General features: G+C 38.4%; 1 long non-coding RNA gene across 2 annotated transcripts in view; it reads left to right on the top strand.

Annotated features, from left to right (window-relative positions):
* Positions 1-10,856: 10,856 nt before the first annotated feature.
* LOC309807708 overlaps positions 10,857-24,873 on the top strand; it is a 66,822-nt gene continuing 52,805 nt past the window's right edge. For both annotated transcript variants that reach the window (XR_014294648.1, XR_014294649.1), the window contains exon 1: positions 10,857-10,987. This is a non-coding gene — a long non-coding RNA (uncharacterized lncRNA). The remainder of the gene's footprint in view (positions 10,988-24,873) is intronic.

Here is a 24,873-nt window from a genome sequence, read left to right on the forward strand (position 1 = left end):
CTTTTCTTGTTTCCTTATGGAAGAAAGCTGCTTGTTTAGGGTTAATACTAATTCAATGGGGGTAAGATTTACACAGGACCAACCCTAGCATTCATAGTGTGTGGCACAGGAAACAACTTTGAATGGCCATTTCAAGGAACAATATACTTAAGTGTATACAATGAATAAAATGGATGAACTACACAAATTTATGAGTTGAAAACCATAGAATCATAGAATTTTCTCACTGTAAAGGCTCTTCCTTTTCCAACTGCTTAACTTCAACCTCTGTTAAAGCACTTCAGTAACAGGGAGTTCTTGAGTTTAAAATGCAGTCGGTCCATTTTAGAGATGAAAGGTTCTACTTGTCAAAATATTCATCCTTTTATCAACCTAAACCTGTTTACTTGGTCTAAAATCTTCAGTGTGGGACAGTCTAAACCCTTTTTCATAGGACAACTCCTAAAATAGTTTAGAGCGACCACCTACTTCTCTCCTGGTCTTGCTTCATGTCATCTACTCCCAGTTCCTTCAATTACTTCTTATATAATAATATTTTAGATTCCAGACACTTTACTGAATTCATCACTTTCTTCAGTATAATAGCTCATTTGCTGAATGTGATATTTTGATCCTAAAGGGATTTGTTTACTGTTTTCTGAAAAGAATTAAAACATAAAATGTCCAGTCAACCAATAATTCTTCACCTAACATGATTCATATACACCAATTGATAAGGAAAAGTTAAAAATTCAAATTACTTCATTCTTAAAGAGTGATCATAGTATGTCCTTATTTATAATGTGCAGGAAATATGAATTTTCTTTCTGTGCATCTGTAACAGTGCCCTCTTGCAGGGTACAGAGGATACTCCATTGATGCTGCCTAATGATGTGTATGTGATATCCTGATATTTACTAAGAAGTTAGACATTCAAGAGGATTTTTTGTTCCCAACAGACATACATATATGAATTTTGATTCTCTATGTTTTGTGTGTTTCTAACTTTTATTATTCATCTATTGGCACTTAAGTGCATTCACCAAACTGCATCATAAACATCAAAGCAGATTACTTCACTTTACCTTTTATGAGATTATTATACTTATCAACCAATATCTGAGCCCTTAATATGGGCAAATCATCCTAGCCTGTTAAGCACAGAGGTACAGAGCATGGAGTTGAAAGGGCACACACCAAGATTTGAACAAATTACTTAATCTCTCTAAGTCTTCATTTTTGTATGTGAAAAATGAGAATAATTACAATGATTGAACTCATAAGGTGGATCGTAGAAAACATCTAGGTGCTACATGTAAAGAGCTTGTTTGACTACCTGACAAAAATATCCATTCTTTATTAACATGATGGTGATGATGATGATGATGAAGCTACCAGCAGGTGCCCTTCTTAGGTCGGTAAGAATGGTGAATAAGCCACAAGATCATGTCTGTGAACATTTGCATTCTAAGGCTACACTGCCTTTGCCTTCCCAACTCCGGCTCCACTCCTCATCTGTTTAAACATCTCCCAAGATAGCTCAGGTCTTCTCCTCTATGAAGCTATTCTGAACTACTCCTCTAGAATGAACTTAAAATACATTGCTTGCACTTCTATTAATTTATATCAAGTACAAACTTCTGCAGTGGAATTGATTACACTTTATTGCAATTTTTGGCTCTATATCAACTTGCAACTCTTTTGAGGAAAGAAACTGGGTCTTATTCCTAGAAACGGAAACAGTGACAAGCAAATAAGTCATAAATGTCTAAATCAGCACATTGAAGTTATTTTTTCTAGAATGTTAGGGAAAACACTTAAGGGAAAGTCAGATTCATTGTTGTTCCCACAGTCCTAAGAATGGACTTTCTCATAACTTGTATAATTCTATATGTAGCAAGTGAAGATTAATCAATGGCAGGTTTTCCTTCATTTATATTTATATAATCTTAAACTAATTGAAGAAAAGCCATCTCATCCTTCTGAGTTAAGTTACAAACATTAAGCATTTTAATATTTAAATAAGAGTGAGACTAGCTTTCTTCACAATTCTGTGTTCTCATATTTTAAAAGGATGTCAAAATTTAAACTTTTTTGTCTATCATCTTCTTCCAGATTCACTTAAAGTGTGGTTCTTAACATAATCCCAAGTTCTGAAACTAATTGAAGGTTAAACATCTAGTGATTTCAACCTCTTTTGGTCAGCCTCAACATTTCCTTCAAAAATAATTCCCATTGACCACAATATCTATACTTTCAGTCTATTTTTCCCTATAAAAACAAGAAAAAGTTCACGGTGACAGTTCCAGATTCATCCATGAGGGGGCAAACATGTCTCATACACACAATGAAGGGAAAACTAGTAATCAACTAGTTACACTGGGGAAAAAATGGACATGGTGTCAGTAGCAAGATTTGACCCATATTAGAAAGAAAACAGTGATCCATATCTGTTTGAAGATAAGATGTTTGTTTAATTTTTACATTTCACTCATATTTTCAATGCCAGAGGAAGAACACCTGAAGGATGGTGCTCGGTGTAATAGTCAAACAAATGTCTCTTTAGAGAAAAGAAAAGCACTTGAAAACATTGCAAGCTCTGTTAAACTTATTTCTAGTCTAACAACTTTAAAATTAAAAGCAGTCTTGTAAAATGCATTTCTGAAAGTCTTTATCAAAAATGCATACCTCCCCTCAGATAATGTCACTGAATTAAGAATCAAGAAATGAGAGACAGGAATTCAGCTGAAAGAAACATGGAGAATTCCTGTGTAACAGAGTGAAATGTGGAGGTTCTAGCTGTGTTTGCCCTTACCATACCATTATCAGTCAAGATTTTCAGTTTTGTGTTCCAACCTGCAGTTAAAATCAAGTGTAGCGCTCAAGGCGTAATTCCTCAGTTCTCTGCTTACCCTGATTAGAGCCCATGGTCTGTCATTAGAATCACTCTTTTGCAGAGACACTGTGAAGTCCCTTGGCCCTCACTCTTAGTCATATTGACAGTGCAAAATGCCAGCCCTAGTGAAATAGAACTTATGCCAATTCAGCATCTGGGCCAAACAACTAAACATGGCTGGAGAAAAAAACGAGCAACCTTTCTAATTTGCCTCATTTAAATTCATAATCATTTTACCCCATGTGAACTCTTAGTACTTACTAGAAAACTGATTGCTGAATCAATTCTCTTTTCTTCTGTCCTAGAGAACAATTTCATAACTCCTCTTTCTTTACGTCTATAACATGTCTTCCTCTAAATTCTCAGCTGCTTCCTAATTCACTGAGAATACAGGAGGGATCAAAATAGAATATCCGTGAACTCCAAACACCAAGTCTACCATCCTACCTGGATCTATCTGAAACCACGTGTTCTGCCTTCCTTCTTCCTTTGGCAGAAGAAGTGTTTGTCCTCTGTTCTAAGGCCGAACCCTCTACTCTGCACTGGATACCTCCCTTCTGGCTAAATCAGGGATGTCTCTTCTACTATGTCTCCTCTTCCCTGTATCTTCCATTATTTGCTCTCTACCAGATGCTTTCATTAGCATGCAAAGGTCTAATACCTCTCATCTTAAAGGGAAAAATGCTTTCTTTCTTCCCATGTCCAATTCTAACCATTGCCCCATTGCTCTGCTCCTCTTTAGAGCAAAACGACTCAAACAACACAGCTCTACTTAACGTTTCATTTCCTTATCTCCCACTTACCTATTTTTGTCCTCTCCACTACACAGAAACTACTCTTCTTAAGGTTATTAGTGATATCTATTATATGTTGCCAAGTCCTAGATTAAGTGATCAGTTCTCATCTTAATCTACCAGTAGGATTAATAATAACTCCCTCTTCCTTCTAACACCTACCACTTGGCTCATGAGACAGTTCGTCTTATCTCCCTGCTCACTTCTTATATCCTTTGCCGAATCCTCTAGAGGATGGAGTGTCTCCTGGCTCAGTCCTTCAACATCATGTATTCTCTGCCTATGCCTACTTATAAAGTGATTTCATCTTTAAATCTAGAGACTTTAAATACCATGATGATTTACCAGTTTTCATCTACAGCCATGATAATCTCTTGCTGCTGAAATTCAGACTAGTATATCCAGTTGTCTACTTCACATGTCCACACATGCCATCACAAATTTAGTATGTCCAAAAACAAATTCTTAATCCTCTAAAGTTCTCTCTTGACCATCGCCTAAAAGACCCTAAGTGATTTTTCGCTAACCTAGCTTTCTAACCTTATCTTCTAACAATTTCCCCTTTGATCATTTCACTACAAACCAACTAACCTCCTAGTCTTTGGAACACATAAAGTATAAGCCCACCCACCTGCATACACCAAGCCTCTCTTTCAGTGTATTCATACGGTTTGCTCCCGTACTTCTTTCAAATCTCTGCTCAAATGTTCCCTGACCACCCTATATACTTGCCCTAAACCTTGCATCATTACGCTGCTCCTTCATGGTCCTTCCACTAACTAACATGCTATATTTATGTATTTATGGTGGTCTCCTTCCACTGGAACATAAGATCCATAAAGAAGAGATTTATTTGTTCACTCCTAGAGCCTACTGCTCTAGTGCCTAGAACAGCAGCACATATTAGACACTCCATCAATATCTGCTAAATGGATGAACATCCACTTGCCTGATGACCAAACACAGTTCATTGAAACTTACTTTTTAATCAAATTTCAATTTCCTCTTCTTATAAGCTTAAATTTGATTTGAAAAGTTGAATATTCCTTTTTATTAAAAAATGAATAATTATAGAGACATAATTCTTTATAAATACTATTTAATAATCTATTCATTACAATGCAAAAGTTTTATTCAAAGTATACCTTTCTCCAGAAGGGATTTTTTGGTTTTCTTAGATTCTTTAAAAACTTAAGGTTAAAAAATTTAAAGAGCAATGCCTAAGTACATTGTTTTATTTCATGACTTCTACATGATGATTTATTTTTAAAAGGGTTTATTTGAGAATTACTTACACCACACTATTGAATGTATCATATGCCATTTACCAAGCATCTCACTTAAGTACACATACATTTCTCAATTAAATCTAGGCTTCCAATTATAGAATACTACCTGTATTATATAGGTCTGGTATTATATGTGAACTCCTTGCCAGTAAAAACAAGGTGAATTCTTAGCGATGTCTAAAGAAACAGTTACTGTTCTGTTTGTAGTCATTTCCCTTCTTCCATTTTCCTATTTCTGTTACAGATATTCAATATGAAATATCAATCTTCATATGAATGATCATTTTCTTGTACTCTTGTATCCGTGCTTTCATATTAATGCAGGAAATTTTTAGTCCAGCTATAATTACTTGAACGCAATTCTATTTCTATTACTATAGCTTTGCCATCCCTAGACTACATTTGTGCATATTTTACATGATATAATTTCTGGCCTCATTGAAAGGGTAGATGATTATCATAAAATTTTAAGATTTCTGTAGAGTATGATTAATCAACCTAAGCTGAGCAGCTACCACACACACACACACACACACACACACACACACACAAAGGTACTATTATTATAGAAATTCTCCTCCTACCCTTTCTCATAAGTCAAAATTATGTAAAACAATATTGATTTTCATGCAGTGAGTGCCCAATTCTTTCCTAGTAAACTAAATTACCAGCTTTAGGCAGATCCCTATGTAGTGAAGAGGGCAGGAGACCTGGCAGTCAGTGGATGACAGATGCCTGGGCCAAATCACCCTGACAACTCCTCTCCATAATAAATCTGAGAAGCTAATCTCTGCTAAATTGTTAATGGCTGCTAATCAGATACTGGATACATGGTTACCCCTCTTGATAGTATATTTGCATTTAAATGAGTCCTTTCTGGAAGGACTCCTTAAACCAAAGGAGTGGTTCTAATGCTGACAGCTTCAGGCACCCAGGGCCTCTGGCTCAGGTTTTCATATTGTCCTTTGCGGAGACGCATGATATCATGAGGCCATTTGATCTGTAATTCCAGAATATCAGAAAGGAATTACTGCAGACCTCAAAGTCATGATCCGAAGATTGTTTTTTAAAAAAGGGTTCTTCAATGAAAAGTCATAGATTAAAAAACTGATCTATTTCACCTCACCCTAGCCACTATTCATTCAATTAAATTATCTGGCATACTGGTGTATGTCAAGTTCCAAGCAGATAGATTCAAACCGTACATGTTGACGTAAGACATTTCTCATTTCATTTTTTTTCTTTCTCTTTCCCCTATGTCTCTCGCCATGGTATAGCATCTGAAGCAGTTAATTCCTGCCATTTAATATCTTTAATTTTTGTTTTATCCCAAGCACCATCAACATTGATTGTCTTCTATGAGTAAAAAGCACCTGGCAAGAGTACTTTCATGGATGAAGGAGCCTGAATTATCATGAGAAACTATCTGTACCTCCAGTGAGTCTGGCTTCACAGAGTGAAAACTATACAAGGAAGGACAATCCAATATGTTATGTAACTGTCCCAAATCGCCACACTTAATCCCCACTGTCTCAAACAAATTGAAAGAAAAGATTAAACCTCTACTTTCACTCTTAAGGACAAGCCTATGTAATAGCCATTGTTCTCCTTATTTCAAAAATGAGACAAAGTCAGGCTGTGAATGGAAGGATCCAATCCCCAGTCTGTTCAACTACAAAACCCCTGACCTTCAGGGTCATCCTTGTCTTCTTCTCATCCTCTGTCAACCTTATATGGACCTTTACCTCCAACACTGATACCTAGCAAATCCTTCCACTACATTATAAATTATTAACCATAAGGTTTAGCATGTTCTCTCTTCCAAGGTATTTAGAACTTTAAAGGAGAAAGAAGCCTGCCCAAGTGGACAAAGCTAACACCTATCACGCATGAGCTCCCAACATTTGCACCAGACAATTTCACATCATCTCCTTATAAACTGACAATAATCTTTGTGAGGTTGAGATCCTCACCTTCTTTTTACTGTGGATCCTTTGACAATATGGAGTAGCCCATTTAAATCGTCTTAAAATAACACTTTTAAATTCATAAAATATAATACATAGAATCTCAAAAGAAACTAGTTACTATGTTTTAAATGCAGTCATTAGAATATTTTAAAAAGCAAATTTGTGATATAGAAACGAATGGGTATTTAAACTCATTAAATAGCAAGCTATAACAGAGACTCTACTAACTACTATACTTAAAAATAGTGATGTTGGGGTGATGGGTTAACAATTCTGATACATGTGTACTGAAATTGAACAATTAAATAAATAGATGGTGGATGGTGGTAGCCACATTTCTCAATATTGAAGTATGAATTTACAGATAAACAAGAGGAGAAAGCTAAACTAATCTCAGCACTAATGGATTATAGTTGCAGACATCAGTATACACTCAGCTCAATACAGATATCGATAGTTATATATAGAAATGTTTACTGATATGTGTATATACATGGGTTACTATACATATCTATTTCTTTGTTCTCTCCGTTAAGAGAGCCTAATCAAATAATACCCCATTAGCAACAGCACATCTAGAGCCCAGCTCTTGGTTTCTGTTACTACTCTCCAATAGAAGGAATCAGGGCTCCTCAGAGAAATGACTGATTCTAGGACTGGGGCAGGAAATACACAAAATGAGCCTGGAGCACCTTGTGGTACCAGAAGGTCAGGAAGTGTTAAACACACACACAAACATGCATGCTAAACACATATACACACAGATACACAGACACACACAAACTCACACACCCCAAAGGGAGTATGTCAAAGGAGCACAGGCGCCAAAAGCAAAAGCTCCCAATGGCCAGAGCTGGAACAATTCAAACAACAAAATAAAGTAGTATTGGATTATAACCCAAAGGATAAAATAGATATCCACGAGTCTATACTGATATAAATAAATATCAATAATTGAATAAATTAATATTTGGGGGGAAATAGACAACTCTGTGTGGAAGAATTCCAAATACTTTATGTACATACTCTGTCCTCAAGGAGGTGGATCATAACTCTCCACTCTTTGGGTTTGTGCTTCACATAGTGACTTCCTTCCAACAAGTGTAGTGTGGAAGGGGTGGAGGAGTGACTTTCCAGTGGAGAAATCTGAGACACGACCTCAGCCAGGTTATCAAGGTCAACATCAACAGTCAAATCACGTTGATAGCATGTACCCTTGATAAGATGTTATAAAAAAGGCACTTTATCTGGTTGTCCTCCCAATAAACCATAATCCCAGTCTTACCATGAGAAAAGCATTGGACAGTTTACATTAGTGAGGTATGCTACAAAACACTTGATCACTGCTCCTCAAAACCGACAAGGTTGGGGCTTCCCTGGTGGCGCAGTGGTTGAGAGTCCACCTGCCAATGCAGGGGGCACGGGTTCGAGCACTGGCCTGGGAAGATCCCACATACCAGGGAGCAACTAAGCCCGTGAGCCACAACTACTGAGCCCATGTGCTGCAACTACGGAGGCCCAGGCACCTACAGCCCGTGCTCCACAACGAGAGAGGCCACTTCAATCAGAGGCCGGTGCACTGCAACGAAGAGTAACCCCCTGGGCTTCCCTGGTGGCGCAGTGGTTGAGAGTCCGCCTGCCGATGCAGGGGACACGGGTTCGTGCCCCGATCCCGGAAGATCCCACATGCCGCGGAGCGGCTGGGCCCGCGAGCCATGGCCGCGGAGCCTGTGTGTCCGGAGCCTGTGCTCCGCGACGGGAGAGGCCACAGCAGTGAGAGGCCCGCGTACAGCAAAAAAAAAAAAAAAAAAAAAAAAGAATAACCCCCGCTCTCCGCAACTAGAGAAAGCCCGCGCGCAGCAACGAACACCCAACACAGCCATAAATAAATAAATAAATAAATAAATTAAAAAAAAAAAAAAAAAAAAAAAGTGTCAAGGTTATCAAAAACAAGAACAGCCTGAGAAACTACCACAGCCCAGAGGAGCCTAAGAGGGCTTGATAACTAAATGTAATGTGGTGTCCTGGATGGAAGCCTGAAATGGAATTAAGGACACTAGGCAAAAGCCAAGGAAATCTGAATAAAGTACAGACTCTGGTTAATATTATTTTATTAATATTGGCTCATTAATTGTAAAAAAGGTACCACACTAGTGTACGGTGTCAATAATAGAGGAAATTGGGAATGAGATATATAAGAACTCTGTATTATCCCCTTAATTTTTCTGTATATCTAAAACCATTCTAAAATAGATATAGTCTATTAGATAAAACAAAAAAGGTAATGATGATTTGATTGTGACATCAGAGTAGTGATACTTTGAGATATCTATAAAACTGCCTTAGGAAATTGTCTGTGATATCTGCTGGGGATATAGGCACAGGTACTCCTAATATTATTGTGGTTTGTTGTCTGCATTTAGATTTAAAGGACATGCTAAATACTAAATTGCAGTTAGAGGTTAGTGAAATTAAAGATGTAATATTCCCATCCAGATTCCACATACACTTTGATACATATTAAGAATCCCCTGCTCTTTGGTGAGGTCTAATTTTATGAAAGTGAAACACAGAGAGATGAATTAGGTTGTTCCAGTTTTTAAAAAGCCCCCATTCTAGGGTCAAGAATTCTTACTGAGCCTTATTGAAACTGTTTGCTACACTACCTCCTAATTTTGGAACTGCTAAACAGAGAGTTGGGAAGGCTTCCTAGAGTAAAAGTACTGCCTTGGCCTTGTGCAATTATACTGTTTAGGTTGCTGGACAAATCCAAGGATAAAACTGGCCTGGACCTAGTGATGGGCAATTCCAAAAGCAAGCTGAATGTGAGAAGTTCACTCACAGAGAACCCTAGTGTCAAAGAGCCTCTCTACTTGGGAATGGCTCAACACTGGGAAAATAAACCCTGGTTCAGCTGTAAAGAGAGCACATCCTTGGCCTTTTTTCCCCCTTAAATCCGGAAACTGATGATCTGGTCAGCTTAGGAGAGGGAGGGAGGGAAGGAGGGAGGGAGGAAGATGAGAGAGAGAGAGAAACATGTTAATAGCTAGTGCCAATTTAAAGAGAGAAGGAAAGGGCTTATTATATACGTATATGCTAATATGATTCTTAAAGCCAATTCTGATCAATCCTTCGGGAAAGAAAGAGATGCAGCCATCTGTTAATGTGGCTCAGCTTCTTTGTTTTCAAATGTTACAGCTGTCACCAGACCAGCCATTCCACTTGGGGCGAGGCCAGGGGGTTAGAGGGGGAACATCTGTCCACTAAGGACACCACTAAACAGCAACAAAATCTTGGGGCGACCCCTCTCTCTTTCCTCGAGTGCTTTCGCTAGCCGGTCCTACTTCCCCACTCCTTTGGGAGTTTCCTGTTCCATTACGTAGGCAAGAGGGCGAGAGGTCCCAGCTTTCCTAATTGTGAGTGGTTTGGCTGGGTGTGTACGTGCCAGTAACTGTGTGTGTGGGGGGGGGGGAGAAGTGGAGCTCGCTACAAGGGGCTTAGAAAAACTAGTCGCCAATTTAAAATATTTTCGGAGTGTTTGAATGATATCTTAAGAGCTAATCCCACTCTGAAATTCAGCGAAATGAACAATACAGATAAGGAAGATGAAGAGGGTGGAAAACCCACACAGCGGAATGGAGCCGTCCATGCCGCGGGAGTGACAGGGGAGCGCTCAGAGGAAAGGCGCTCTGCAGGGAAAGTCACTCTGGCTCTTCTCTCTCGGTCCACCAGCCGGCGACGCTTCTTCTGTAAAAGCATTCCTAGAAAATAACCCTACAACCGGGAAGGGTAGCGATCTTTGAGCGCAGTTTCCAGGAGCCGGTGCCCGCAGCCGGGAGAGGCCCCTCTCCCCCCGCGGCTGGCGCGGAATGTGGCGATCCGGCCAGGGGCGGGGGATGACTTCCGGCGGCCGGAGCTCAGCGCCGGGAGCAGGTGCTGCAGCTGGCAGGTGGGGTGGGGGCCGGCCGAGCTGGCCACACACAGACGCGGCGCGGCGGCACTGCGGCCCCGGGGCAGCCGGCGCCGGGGACATGCGCTGATTCGATCCCTCCGGAGAAGGTAAGCAGCCCGGCTATTATTAGCCTCGGCCACACTGCGCGGTGCTTTCTGCTTGGTTAGTAATGGGGTTTGTAATACAGAGGGAAGAAGGGGAATATCCCTGCCGCCTTCTGCAATGGGAAAAGGAGCAACAACTGAAATTGAAATGTTAATCAGCCAAGTGCTTGAGATTATTGGAGGAGCGGTGTTACTGGGCAAACAAAGAAGGCGGTCAGCCTCTGTAATCTTAAGATAATCAACCATTGCTGTGCTACACTCGCTTAGATATTGAAGAGGATTCCGAATGTAAAATAATTTGAGTTGCACTTTTACGTTGCTACCTTCAACCTTCGCTTGGTTAATTTGTGGTTTGCGAGCAGCAGGTTCTTGTCAGCAGCCTGGAGAAGTAATCGGAAATCTTCCTTCTCCTTTTGCGTTCCTCAGTCTCCTCCCTTTCCAGTTATCAGAATGGGTCTGCACATTTCAACGTCAAACATCCACTTCAATACTGAACCTTTAGAAAGAATCTCAAATTAGAGGAGAAATTTACCTCCTGGAGTTCAGCTTGGGTTGAGCAGCATTTGTCCCCACTTCTCCCTTCATTTACCATCTTCTCTTGTCAATCATTTCATTGATTCCCCGCCCCCCCCCCCCCGCCGGGGATGCTGTGCTCATTAACAAACCAGCTCTTGTCAGCTCCTGTCCACCACCTGTGTTCCGTGACTGATTTTTCAAGGACCCAGAAAGGGCATTGCCTTATACCACGTTTGGACTGTTATCTGTGTCCTTCCCCAAAATGCATGGCATGAAAAATCCTTTAAGCCCAGTACCAATATGGTTTCCGATAACCCCCTTCATTGTAGTCACTGCAGCTACCAGATGGGTTTCAAGGACAGCAGAATCTATTGGGGTGTGAGAAAGAGGGCTCTACCTACATATTTTGTGCATAAGAATAGGTGGAAGTAGAAATGCAAATGTCAGTCTATCCCGTTTTTCTTGAAGGTTTTTTAGTCCAGCTAGGTTGTGAGACAGCTAGCTGGGTAGGGTATGGGGCAAGTCCTCCTGCAAAAGCAAGCAGTGTGTTTGTCCTAGGATTCCCCCAATAACCTCAAAAGAGTTTCCAGAGAGACTTTTCCCCCAGGCAGTCAGAAAGCCAGGGGAGGTGGCCAAGGTAAACCTCAGGTTATTTGGGCATCCTCAAGTTAGTCTCCCCTTTTAGGGGTTCTGACCTAGGATTTCCCCACAAACGCTTTGCTCCTGAGCTCAAGTGCCCATTCTTGTTGCTCACCTAGGGATGTACAATTGAATGATATTCTGTGAAATGGTGAAGATTGCTATGGTGGGGATTGCAAATGTGCCACTTCACCAACAGAGAACAGTTGTAATAAGCCAGACTGTGTGGTGTCTGTGTGCCAATATTCCATTTAAAAAGAGGCTTGTTATCTTTAAATCTGAAATTAAAGAGACGGTTTGACTCAAAAGGCCATGGATTTTATTTTAACAAATTAAAATAGGAGATCAATAAAAAAGAGGGCCAGGGTTTATAGCTAACCTTCTTAGGTTTTTTGTTTTTGTTTTTTTGTTTTGTTTTGGGGTATGCGGGCCTCTCCCTGTTGTGGCCTCTCCCGTTGCGGAGCACAGGCTCCGGACGCGCAGGCTCAGCGGCCATGGCTCACGGGCCCAGCCGCTCCGCGGTATGTGGGATCTTCCCGGACCGGGGCACGAACCCGCATCCCCTGCATCGGCAGGCGGACTGTCAACCACTGTGCCACCAGGGAAGCCCAAGACTATTGTTTTTTTATGGCCCTGGTATGCAAGGGGGTTGTTCTGAAAGGACACAAACAGGTAATTCTCTCTTTCAAGGATTTTGGTCGTAGTAGTTGAGCAAAAACTACAGTATGATAGAAAGCAGTTCGTTTTCTTTGTCTCATATACAGAGTTAAAATTAAAAAGTGAAAAGACCCTACGTTTTATCATTTTATATTCAACACTTATCTACATAAGCGTTAAAACAAATTGATCTTACTACCCATTATGATTAAGGTACCAAAAAAAATTCACTTTGAAAACGATTCCTGAATATGGATACATTTTGTATTCAGAATCACATGGAAAAAGAAGCCTCTTAATTTACATGGGCCAGTGTCCCATAGTTATTGATCATTATTCATGGGAAATAAATTAATTTTCTAACATTCCATCATTTGCTATTTTTTTTAACAAAAGAGGGATTTTATTGTTCAGCACAGGGAAATATAGCCATCATTTTATAATAATTAAATGTAGTATAATCTATAAAAATATTGAATCACTATGTTGTACACCTGAAACTAATATAATATCGTAAATCATCTATACATCAATAAAAAGAGGTATTTTAGTTTTCTTATCAGCTGTTCTGTTCTTTGTTAAGAAGTGAGGGAAAAAACACTTACTGATTCTAAGGAAGTCAGATCCTTGATTTGCCTGATGATTATGAATATGAAAAAAGTGTTCTCTACAGAACAGTAGCTCTTAATCAAGAAAAGGCCGGCTCTAACATATTCTACAAAGAAGAGTGTGCCAAGATATAGCAATCCTTTTTGATTCTTTTGAAGTTTAAACAAATAGTGTACTCCGCATGAATTTTATCTTTCAACTAAATCATTCTACTGTGGAATTTATGATGCTATACTACTAGTTTACGAAGCAAGTGTAGTAGGCTTCACATATCTCCATATCTTATATTGATGGCATTTAAATTCTAATACCAAACTGTTATTGTTTCATAAACTAGGAGAAAATTACGCTTATAACAAGCAGGAGAAGCTGGCAGAAACAATAGATTTTCCATTCTTTGCTTTCTATTGTTTGTAAGCCTAGTTACCCTACTTGACCAGTTAATGACAACACATGATGAAATTTTCCTGACTGCTAATTAATTAGCTCTAATTTCACGAGCTTTGTTACTGCTAAGGCTTCCACTAATTCTATGTGTGAATGTCTTCTTACCCTACTCCTCCTACTTTCCTCTTTGAACTTCCTCACATGTAGAGAACCCATTTGATTGACTTAAGCATCAGAAGATACTTATAATCAGAGAAAAAGCAAAAAAGAATGACTATAATGCCAATTAGTATAACTATTAATTAGAAATTATGTTTTGAGGATTTTCAGACAGAAGAGGAGTAGAAATGATAATAGTTTAGTTTTAGGAAAGCTGTGGTACACAAATAGAACCCCAAACCACACCACAGAGAATTTTGCAGGAATTTAATATATCTGATATACACTCAATTTGTGCCCATGAATGGTGAGCAACTAGAAGTAAAGGAGAATCACATAGTTACATTTCTGGACAAATCAGGTTATCAGAATGATGTAATAATGGCAGTTTACCTCAATCACTTCTTAGGCTTTCTTATTTACTATGCTAAATGTTAAGTGAGGTTTCTGAGTAAAAGCATTACAATGACTTCAGCATTGTGGGACATGAAACACAGTGAGAACTCAGAGCAAGGAAGGAAATAAGGCAGGTAAGAAGGAAAAAGAATTGAAAGAGCTGAAAGATGTATTACTTGGCTGTCAGGTGTTAGGAGAGTTTATTTGTGCTTTTTCTTAATCTTCATAACGCTCTTGTCAGAATGGTAGTAACATACCCATTTTTTTTTTTAGATGAGCGACCTTTAACTATAGGTTGCACTTGATTGTCTGCCAGGTTTTCAAGTCTGTGATGGGGACAGTAATGTCAGAAATTTCAATCCCAGTCAAATCAAGACCTGGTAGAAACACCATGGAAGTGCATAGTTTTGACCCAAATTTGACCACATTAAAATGTTGTTCTTTCTTCTCCAGGATGATAGTCTGTATTTCAAGAAGAATTCTAATTCTTGCCCCATAACAATTTCTCTGAGTTCTTTGTGCCAACTAAAGCCTTTGATTGATTTTCATATTAGCAAAGCCCTGGAATTATATGCAAAATGCTATGAATAGTTAGCAAATAGCAAAAGGATGCAGAGCCGTTATCAGATTCTCAAAACTCAATCAGATTATCTAAGAGTTTACATTAAATGAGGTAATGAGTGCCCTTTCTGGATCCAAACATTATAATATTTTTAATCCTTACCGTGGTCCCTGAAAATGTCTATTATCTCTAATTATCAGTAAGGGAACTGAGGCGTCGTAAAGTCTAAGTAAGTGAGAGGTCTGGAATTCAAATCCAGGTCATTTTCAGTCTTGAACACCACTAATTCTATAGCCTACACTGCATTCTATACTCTCACTGTAGATAATCAATAAATGTTCATTTATTTCCTTTACCCCAGTTGGGGACAAAGAACATGGGTGTGTGAAAGAAAGTACAGGTTAGTTTTAATGTAAATGATATAATAATAATGCTGGTCAGCAGTTACGGAATATTCATATTGTGCTAGGAGTTCAGCATTAGGTACTTTACAGGCATTCTTTTATTTAAAATCTCATGTATATAATACCTACCTTAGGAAGTAGGTAATATAAATGTGCCAAGGTGATTGAAATAACGTGGTCACGTACAGGCAGTGAAACTGGGAAGGAGTTTTCTGGGCTGATGGTTGAATTTTGGCCAAGACATTAAGGGGAGAAGGGATGAGCACTGGTGGGGAGACTGAAAACTTATTCATCATAGGGAGAAAGCACTGGTGGAAGCATTGTGCTGCTTGCTTAAGAACTGTTACCCTCATAACCCAAAAACTGAGGTTTTGCTGAAAGCTGAAGGCAGATTTCTTGCAGTGTGAAAAAGAACTTACTGATATCTCTTCATGTTTGAACATGACTGTTTTGCAGATTTGCAGATTTGTTGAAATGACTCAAGTTCTCTTTCAGATCTGGACTAAATGTCTGTATCATAGCATTAGGGCCCATGAAGCAGCATTTGCAAGCCCATACTCACCTCCCCCCTTTTTAGTGTTTTGCACTCTGGAAAAGCAAACAACAGCAACAACAATATCTTATTTCCTTTTATCTATAGTTATTATTAATCTTGTCAAGAAACCCATTTGATATATTTATGCTAAACTATAAATGAGATTTTTCCAGTTTTATTGAGATTGAATTGATATATAATATTGTATCTGTCCAAGGTGTACAATGTGATGATTGATATATATATATAGTGTGAAATGACTACCACAATAAGTTTAGTTAACCTTAATTCACATAATTACAAATTTTATTTTTGTGATGAGAACTTTCAAGATCTACTCTCTTAGCAACTTTCAAACATAAAATACGGTATTGTTAACTGTAGCGACCAAGCTGTACATGACATCACGATTACTCACTTATCTTATAACTAGAAGTTTTTATCTTTTGATCATCTTCACTCATTTTCCTCACCTCCAACCCCCAGCTCTGGCAACCATCATTCCATTCTTTCTATCATGAGTTCAGTATTTTAGATTTCACATATGAGATCCTAAAGTATTTCTCTTTCTCTGTCTGACATTTCATTTAGCATAATGCCCCCCAAATCCACCCATGTGGTCACAAATAGCCAGATTTCCTTCTTTATCACGGCTGAATAACAGTAGGTTGTATGCACCCCATTTTCTTCATCCATTCATCCACAAAAATCACTGAGGTTGCTTCCATGTCTTGGCTACTGTATTGGGTTGGCCACAAAGTTCATACAGTTAATGAATACACTGTTCAATAAAACTTGGTGAAAATGAAAAATATGTCTTTCATTTTTACTTAAAATAAATCTTTGACAAAGCCAGCTAGGCATCCCTTTGAGTAATGACTTATATCGCATTGAAATATTTTAAACATATGAACAGTAATAGCTTAAATGACAAATGTTACTAATATTGACACAATTGATCAAGGAGAATATGTTAGAATATGTTAAAATGCAGATGGACAGTGAAAGAACAAATATAACTTTTAACTAAATATTGTCTTGATATTTAGACCATTGGTTAAGAACATGATAACAGGTTTCATCCATTTCAAGAAAGCAGAATATTTGCAGATCACTTAACATTTACTAGGTATGTTCTCAGTCTGGAAGGATATATTTCACTTACATGTGTCATTTAATTTAACCACATCCCTCTGTAATAGATAGTGTTATCCCTATTTGCAGATAGGAAACAGGTTCAGAAAGATTAAGAATGTTACCTAATTCTAGTAAGTAGCCAAACCTAAACTGATCTAATTCCAGGGCAAAGCTCTTTCTGACACATCAGTGTGGGTCTTTATCTCTTTGAGAATTGTTGAACATTAAAAGCCTTCTTCCAGGTAAATGCATAAAGAAACAACATGAGCAATGATATAATAATACAAGTCTCACTAAATAATTGGTGTGTTTGGCCTTGCTTTTGCCGATAGATCTTTTGCAAAATTGCTTTTCTCTGAGATAGTGGACTTTAAATACTTTCTTTGAAGACTTTCCTAAATTATACCTATCAGAAAGCTACTTTGCTTTAAGGCTAAAGAAAAATGAAAGCTTACTTAACTACACTTAGGTGCCAGGGTCATACTACGAACTCTACACCTGCCAGGATTCACGCTAAGATAGGGTGGCTCCACAAACTGTCCATAGTACTGTGATTTCTTTCTGATATTTTGAAGTAGAAATAATTTAATAACTATTCACAAAAGAGAGAAACACTGTTTCTTCGTCCTCAATATCATACTGCTGTAGGCTAATTCTTTTTCTCTTCTGTTGCCCCTTAGTATAGAGAGTGTGTTTTGGGGACCCTCCTTCACGATCTTCTCCATTCCAAGAGCATCTTACATAAATCCAGGACTTCTCAAGCAACCAGTTTTGCCAGATGGTCTTAGGGTTGGTTGTACCCATATATGTATAATCCTGAACTTCTCAAGTAAGGTCCTTATAGAGCATAATGGCTAAGAGAATTGGTGCTGATACCAGACCTGAGTTCAAATCCTGCCTATGCCGCTAACTAGCTGTGTAACCTTGGAGAAGTAACTTAATCCTTAAAGGGATTAGATTTCTCACCCGGAAAATGGTATAATAAATGCATCTACCCCATATGGTTAGTGTGTAAATTAATGTAACTTGAGATGGTGCATGTTAAGCATTAGCACAGTGCCTGTCTCTTGTTAGTAATACCTGCTTTTATTATTAATTATTCTCTTTATATTCTCAGTTTCAGCTATATGCCTAACATATAATAGTTGTTCAGCAAATATTTACTGGATTGAACTAGCTCTGAAATTTAAGCATTGGGTCAACAGCAAAGTAGTCACCCCATCAATATTTCTCCCACAGAAAGGGAGAATAGATGGAAGCCAGCCATCATACTTTCTTTTCTTATTCTAAACTTCCCATCCAGGCCCAGCAATAAAATAATCTTCCTGAACCCCAACAATTTCGAGAATTTTTCAAATCACACTATTTGAAAATAGTTGGGTTTCCCTAATCTAATATGTCCCAGGGCCCCAAGGTCACCAAGCTTATATTAATGAAGTCTAGTTAAGATAAATGATTACACTTAGTAAACCAACTGCTTATGAGCTCATTGGGCTTTTTAAAATTTACTATCTGCACTTCATAGAGACTCAAGTATTTTGCTTTTGTAGGACACTCAGCAGTCAAAGTAGTCTTTTAAAAAGCACAAATCAGATGCTATTATCGCACTGCTTCTGACCTCTAAAGGCTGTCTATTGTAAAGAGATTAAATTTTCAGCTACTTAGCCAGGCTCACAGGGACCATGGGCTCTGGTCACTTACTACATCTTTCCCTGACCTTCATGGGGTTCGAGGCACAGTTGTCTTTTTCAGTCCCTCAGATGCAACAAGCTCTACTTCTTGCTCTCCCAGCTTTAGATTGGCTAATCCTTCTACCCAGACCAATTTCCCTCTGATCATTAAGGTCTCGGTTCAAACGCCACCACTACTATCTTGACCAAAGAGACCTGCCTCCTCACTGCCTCTCCGTCCCATTGTCCAGTCGTATTTCTGTCGCTGTACAAAATTTATTTACATGTTTACTCCGTCTTCCTCCACCACTGGATATTTGCTTAAGAGCAAGGACTGTAATTTTTTGCTCACCACTGAATCTTCCAAGGCTTGCAGCAGACACTGGCACATAGAAGGTGTGTAGGAAATGTGTGTCTAATAAATGAATAAATATGTGAATGAAAAAAAACTGAAACACTAACACAAGAATATTCTCCTTTCAAAAGAATAATGAAAAATAATTTCATTCAATAAGAGTCCTTCTTAGTTACTGATACATGACTTAGTAGTTCCCAATCAATTTAAAATGTTCCATTATTTTCTGATACTTCACAAGTCATTAATTAAATGTTGCTCACATTTAAGGCCAATCTGTGAGACATTATGAACTTGTCTACTCTAAAGTTCCAGCATTAACTCAGGCGGGGCTTCACCAAGTACTGATCCTGTGACCTTGGCCTCTCATTGCCTCAGTTTTCTCATTTGTAACACGGGTATAATAATAGGCTTATTTCATAGGCCTGTGAGGAAACCCTCATATATATGTGTGTGTGTGTGTGTCTATATATATGGATTTAAACGGTGTCTTAGGATAGTGTCTGGCACGTGAGAAGCATCACAGAGTGTTGACTGCTGCTACTAGAACCGTTATTATGAGAACTACCTGTTGAGAATAATCCTTCATATACTGGTTTATTCCACTGGAGATAAAGGAAACTAATAGAATGTTAGAAAGCAGATTAAACACAGAAAGCCAATAAAATATACCAAGACAGAAGATGATGAGAGTGTAAAAGCATAGAAGAAAAAAATGGTTTTTGTGTTTCTTATTCTTTTTCTTTTTTAAAGAAGGAAAGAGCCTAGAAATAGGACAAAAACTATTCATTGGCTCTACTGACATGGGGATCGCTGGTGACCTTCATAAGTAAAATTTCAGGACAGTGGGCAGTGAGGTTACGGTGAGAGAAGTCAGACGGATGTAAATTATAGAGTAAATGGGACGTGAGGAAATGGAAACAATATATGAAGATAACAATTTTGAAAAGTTCAGACATGAATTGGCTAAAGAAGATATGCAGGGATTAGGGGAGGAGGGAGGCTTTCATGTTACACGTATAGTTTTTAACATTTTAAGGTGGAGTTACTAGTCTAGAATGAGGTTGAACTTTGGCAAGAATCCTTCCTAAGGAGTAGATGGGCTGTAGAAGATGCAGGGCTGTGAAGTACTTGAGAAGATGAGGGAGAATGAAATGCTCTCTGTAGCGCACACGGCCTTGTAACTTTAACTCCTGTAGTAAAAGGGAATACAAAGGTCAACGCAGATGCTAATGAATTAATGGATTTGGCAGTGGACTATTTACTGACCTCTGTGTTCTTAATGAGCTATGAAGCACCTCACCGGCTCAGAGTGAAGGAAGTAGAGAGGATGGAGGTTAAGTAAAGCTTCTAAGAAAATAGTCCTTAAGGAGAATTAGAAAGAGCTTACTGTAAGTCAGAGCAATATTTCCAGTCTTGAAAATCCATTTGAAGCTGGTGATTATTAATTTATTGGAATACCAATTTGCCCTGCCACATGATTTTTCTCCAGCTACCTGGATATAAGTTACACAGAGGCAGAAGAGAGTGAGAGATAACAATGGAGGGAAAATACAATTCGTATGTTTTTTTTACCTTTTTCCACTTCCCCGCTCCAACTCTGGGGAGCCTTCACGGACATGGCTGCCCTCCCAGCCTCCAGCAGCACTCTGTTATCAAAGCATTCAAAGAAATGGAACATAGGTTTCCAACTTATTAATTTAGCAAAATCAAAAATTATATATAATGTCTTCCGTTGGCAAAGATTTTTGCAATATAATTTGGTTCCATCTTTTGACAAGTAATTTGGCAATGTCTAGCAAGATAAAAATGTTAATAGCTTTTTACACATTAATTCTAATTCTGGAAGCTTATGCCAATAAATAATTTATAATCCAGAAAATTATTATATAAAGATGCTCATTGTCATGTCATTTGTAATAACAAAAAATTGGAAACACCTTTAATTGTTAACAATAGGAAAACAGTTTAGGAAATATCCACTTAGTAGAAAGTTACACAGTTACTATATTATAATTACAAGATGATGGAGCAAAATAGAATAATGCTTAATAAAGAACGAATGAAGAAAGTTGACCTACAGTTGTGTCTTCCTTATGACAGTAATTATGTAAACATATAAATATTTATTAAAACTTAAAACCAAAATAAAGTTTTAAAAGCTCTGTACCAGTAATGGGGATTTTATGTTTGTTTCAAAATATTTTTTAACATAACTCTTATAATTTTGTTTTTTCTACTCCTTTTCTTAAGAATTTCTGATTATTACCTCATTTTTCATTCCATAGTTTCAAATAAAGTCAGCAATTTTATCATCAGAGAAGAATAGACTTATTTGACAGTTCATAATTCCGAGTTATTTGGTGTAAAAAGACCATATACACTTGTAGGTGCTTTCAAAATAATATTTCGAGAATTTTTTTTTTTTCCTTAGTCTTTCCTAGTATGGAGATTCAGCAAACTACCTAAAATTGCTAGCCATTCTTTTTTCACTTTTCTCATTTTATTCATTTATCTTGCCCTTCACAGAAATGATAACAAATGAGTCTGCAGTCGCATCTGCCAATTTCTTAAATCCTCTATTATCTACATTATGAAATCATACTTATATGAATGCTTCCAGTATTTTCAGAGCTCTTTAGTTATTATACTTGAGCATTCTGTATGAAGTATCTTATGTAAGTGTAAAATTTAGACTCAACTTCTGGAAGCTTTTGATTTCTTAGTTCAAAAGTGAGAGATCCTTAGTTCAGCCATATGATTAACAATTACTTGTATAGTAAGAAGCTCCTAAATTATTGTTTTATGGATACCTGGCAGTTTTCTTGCCATTTCTCAGAGGTTCTCTATTAAACACATTCTCTCTCTTTCTCTCTCTCTCTCTCTCTCTCACACACACACACACACATTGTGATTAAAAGCACAGACTTTGGCATTATGAAGTCTAAGGTTCAATTTCCAGTTCTGTAGTTTCTGGGCCACTTCACTTTAGGCAAGTAACCTAATGTCTCTGAACCTTGTTATTTTCATCTGTAAAATGGAGATTACAATTATATCAGACAATCATCAGAACATCCGTAATGATTTTAGAGTTTCAGAGTCAGGTACAAGCAGGCACTCAGTAAATGGCTAGTGCTTTTATTACTTTATTATTATTTAGGTCTTGGTTTTCCTTGAGTCTGTGAGTCCCCATAATGAAATGTAATTTCCAGTAGATTGAGTAATACCTATTTTCACCAAAAATTTTAACTGAGTTCATTACTTTCTGTGCAACCCAGATTAGTTTTCTGCCTTTTTTTCTGTGCCGTCTGTAGGTCTTCAATAGATTTATTTAATAAATGTATGAATGCATGAACACGTAGATGAAATTTTAAATCCTTCTTTTTGAGAAGGTAGAACAAATGTGACACCGTAAAACAGATAAGAAAATAGTCCATGGAAAAAATGGCAAAGTCACATATGTGCCCAGGGCCAGCCTAAGGAGAATTGCTTTTTTTTTTTTTTTTTTTTAAGGAAAAATGTGTTGAATAGCGTATTTTAATTATTTTTAAAAGTTAAGTACAGGGGGCTTCCCTGGTTGCGCAGTGATTGAGAGTCCGCCCGCCGATGCAGGGGAAACGGGTTCGTGCTCCGGTCCGGGAAGATCCCACATGCCGCAGAGCGGCTGGGCCCGTGAGCCATGGCCGCTGAGCCTGCGTGTCCGGAGCCTGTGCTCCGCAACGGGAGAGGCCACAACAGTGAGAGGCCCGCGTACCGCAAAAAAAAAAAAAAAAAAAGAATAGAGTGGAGATTGCAAAGCTGAACTTAGAAGAGATGAACTTAGAAGAGATCAATACAATGTACCAAATGTACAGAGAAAAATAGACTGAGGGGTAAAGATGGGAGAAAGAACAGGATCTCAAGAACCTGTGAACAGTAACAAAAGCACTAACATTCATATCATCAAAGTTCCAGAATGAAAAAAGAGAGCAAGTAGGACTGACAAAGTATTCAAAGAAATCATGGCTAAAAAGCTCCCAATTTTTTAGAAGACATAAACACAAATTCAAGAATCTGAACAAACCCAAAGAGGAAAAACGCAAAGATATCCTTACCAAGACGTGTCATAACTAAACTTCTGAAAAGTAGAGACAAAAAAAATCTCGAAAGTGCACAGGAAGAAACGATGCATTGCTTATTGAGAAACACCAATTCCAGTGACAGCATATTTCTTGTCTAAAACTCTGGAGTCAGAAGCATTGACGTAACATTTTTCAAGTGCTAAAAGAAAAGAACTCTCAGCCACAGATTCACACTTTTTATATCCACTTTCTTGTTTGACTTACATTAATGGACTACTAACTCATCTTTCTATATCCGGGACTGCCATCACCCTTCTCCAAAAATCTAGTCACAGTATTTCCAGAGTGATCTTTCTGAAAATGAAACAAATGTTTCTTATAAAAATACCTGATTGTGTTATGAAACTTGTCTCTCTTCTAAGTTACCAGTTAAAATCCTTCAATGGATTCCCATCTTTCTTGGAGTAAAATCTCACATCCCAACTCTCTTTGTCCTTTTGGGCTGCTGTAAGATTATACTGCAGGTTGGGTGGCTCATAAACAACAGGAATTTTTTTCTCACAGTTCTGGAGGCTGCAAGTTCAAGAATAGGGTGCCAGTATGGTCAGATGAGGGCCCTCTTCTGAGTCACAGACTTCTCATTGTAACCTCACATGGCAGAAGAGCTTAGGGAGCTCTGTGGGGTCTCTTTTATAAGAGCACTAATACCTTTATCATTTCCCAAAGGCCCCACCTACTACTATGATCACCTCCGGAAATTAAGATTTCAACGTATAAATTTGGAGGGGAACACAAAGACTAGACCATAGCACTTAGTATATATACATGGACCATTCATGGTCTGGCTTCTACCACCCTCTCCATTGTCTTCTTTTCTTACACTCCAGTGAGCATTTCTTTCTTTTTTTTTTTTTTGTGGTACACAGGCCTCTCCCTGTTGTGGCCTCTCCCGTTGCGGAGCACAGGCTCCGGACGCGCAGGCTCAGCGGCCGTGGCTCACGGGCCCAGCCGCTCCGCGGCATGTGGGATCTTCCCGGACCGGGGCACGAACCCGTGTCCCCAGCGTCGGCAGGCGGACTCTCAACCGCTTCGCCACCAGGGAAGCCCCAGTGACATTTCTTATACTGATTATGAATGGAACTCCTTTCTGGACTGATCCTTAACCATTCATTTTCTGGCAAACATGAATTTATCTTCTCTTTTCCTCAAAAACTCACCCTTCCTTCATGTTACATATCCATTTCAATTGCCTTCTACAGGAAGCCCTACTGATATCCCCCATATACTACTGTCCACAGCATGAATTAAGGTCTTACCGTGTCTTCCTATATCACTCTGTAATAATTTTTACGGTAACTATGGATTTTCTTATTTGAGTGTCACAATACATTGACTTCTAGGTGGCACGATAATGATTTTAGTAACAGTAACACTGGTGCCTAGTTTAACCCATGGCATACTTTAGGTGTTCAATAAATGTTTGTTGAATGAGTGAATGAATGAATGAATGAATGGATGGTCAGTTTGAAATCTTAATCATGTTACTTTTCAAAAATCTGTTAAAAAGATACCCACAGTTTTCCAGAAGATTAGGGACTTAGGATCTTCAACTTGATTTAATAGAGGAAATTTTTACTCGTACATCATGCTTAAATACCTCAAAGTAAAACCATTAACGCAGGAATTTAAGGTTACCCATTTGGACTTGCAAGCCAATAATTAATATCTCCTGCCCCGACTGTATTAGATGGTTTCAATGCTCCACTCATATCTCCCCAGCACTCATCATTCCAGTATATGCT

Source organism: Mesoplodon mirus, assembly GCF_964341445.2.
Source record: "Mesoplodon mirus genome assembly, chromosome: 7".
Taxonomy (NCBI): Eukaryota; Metazoa; Chordata; class Mammalia; order Artiodactyla; family Ziphiidae; genus Mesoplodon; species Mesoplodon mirus.